We start from the raw sequence: 2,534 nt of genomic DNA on the forward strand, positions 1-2,534 counted from the left end.
ATGCGAAAACTATTAACGAAACTTTTTCTATGACTAGCTGGTAAATATTAAAAAAAAAAAAATTAAATTCTAACTGCAATGCTGTGGTATACTGGTGTCCAATTTGACCAACACTATCGGTATATTATTGAAATTACTGTGCAGTAAACATAAACTTGTTTCGTATAGGCAAAATATAAAATTTTAAGCATTTAAATGTAAATTGAATAAGACCCCATCCTAAGTCAAAAAACTATTATATGTTTGAGATTTACGTCGTTCTGTATGGTTTCGTGCCATATAATTATAAATCATTAAGATCAAATCAAAAATAAAAATAAAGATACTAAGTTCCTACCGTATATTGTATGGGGTAAAATTGTTTTTATTTCAGTATAAATAAAATATATTCTATGTTTTGGTATATTATACTGCATAAACAAGGTGACCTATACTATACAAGGCTTATATTATTTTTATATTTTCATTTTTACACTTAAATATTCTAATCGTAAATAAAATATTGCTCATAAAAAAAACAAAAAAAAAAAACATTGACGTGTCCATTTGACGTAATATATCAATTTATAATAATTATGTGAGCATACGTAATTCACTAATAAATTGAGTAGGTTCATTAAGCATATTAATTATTAATAAACAAAAATGATGTATTAGCTTTTAGCTATGATTGTTAAATGAATTCGTAATTAATTATAAATTATAAAAACATGATACTACATGCAATATTTGCTTTAAATAAAATTCGAAAAATAGTAATCCAATCAAAAAGTAACAACAGAACAAACTAACTCAATAATAATTAATAAGTAGTACTACTTATATAATTAAATAAAATTTGATTTTACCAGATATTTGGGGTTTTAATTTTAATTAATTGAATAAAAAAATTCAATGAAAAATTTTTGTATTATGAGTTTTTTTTAATTCGATAAAATAATGATTTTTATCTCGCTTGATGAAATTCGGTTGAAACACTAATTTATATGCATTTTATTACTACATTTAAAATTATTTAGCTATAACGACTGACGTGCAATAATTCCATCGCCATTGTCATACGTATTATGTTCTTGATTGTAATTTTTTTAAATATATTCTATAACTCATTTATCAACATTTTGCATACATCCGCTTCATTAAAAAATATATTATTCATGAGTTTTTATGTATCTACTCTACCATATTGTAACTATATTACAATATTCTGCGTTTATATTATAATTATATTAAGAAATAATATGTTTTATTTCGTAGTTAATATTAAGCAATTTTTTTTTTTTTTTGAAATGTGATTCGCTTCGGCCGATTGTATTTGTGTCTAAATATAATATTTAAGGAATACAAGTAAATAATTTTAAACTGACGCCATTTATTAGTTTTGTTGTTTAATTGTTTGTTCGACTTTTAAATAATTTATAAAACCATAACCTTTTATGATACTAACTATGCAGGCATAGTGTGGTTTATTATAATGTATAATATAAAAGTTGTATAACTATTATATTGATTTAACTTACTTACCAAACCACCAATAGATAATTTATTAAGTTTAATTAAATCCAAATTATAAAGTTCTATTCACGATAATTGACTAAAAATTTTTGATGATCATATTAGTTAACCAAATTAAAGTTAGGATCACTGGTTTATTTTTACTAAAATGTATTCATTTTTCAGATTTACGTTTAGAATAATATTAAATTATGTATAATTTGAGTAACATCAAATTAATAGGTAAGCAACTTAATTTTAATTATTTTTGTTAATATTATTAGCAGAATGATTCTGATTTTTCATTGGGTGCCACACGATTGCGTACGATGTTTCTTTTTTAAAACACGATTGCGTACGTTAGCACTATTGCGTACATTAAACCATTAACTTTAATATTTACCCCAAAAGTCTAACGATTTTGTACGATTTACTGTGCAACGTTGCCAAATTTATGTTTTTATTTTTGATCAGTAAAGTTTAAATTTTGGAAAAATGACTTAAGTTATTGTACCACTTAAAAATCTCAATTTTCGATAAATACCTATGTTATAATAATATTGTATACAAAATAAAATAATAAAATGTTAAAATAATATAATAAAAAATAGTTATTCAATAACAATAAAAAAAAAACTCATGGAAGTAACCCCTGTTCTATCAGTTCAAAGCAAATGGCAACAGTGCTTCAAAGCTGCAGATAAATATCGTACGCAATCGTGTTTTACCGCTTTCATTATAGAGATTAAAATAAACTAAACATGTTTACTCCAATCATAATTTTTTGGACACAATTATTTTTAGTTTTTTTTTTTTTTAGTTAGATACTACACAAATTATACATTTAACGAGGAAATGTTGAAAAGCAGTAATTCTTTGTGCCAGCGAACAATTATTGTAGACCATGTTTAATTTGGTTTCAATTTCTGTACCAAAAAATACAGTATGCAAGAGATCTTATAATGTGAATCTATTCTTCTCCATACAACCTTTTACAGTTTGTCAGCATATATTCGTCGAGTCTTCTTATTGTATTTGCA

This window comes from Diuraphis noxia, unplaced genomic scaffold (assembly GCF_037042655.1).
Source record: "Diuraphis noxia isolate RWA-SAM2 unplaced genomic scaffold, SU_Dnox_SAM2 contig0003, whole genome shotgun sequence".
Taxonomy (NCBI): Eukaryota; Metazoa; Arthropoda; class Insecta; order Hemiptera; family Aphididae; genus Diuraphis; species Diuraphis noxia.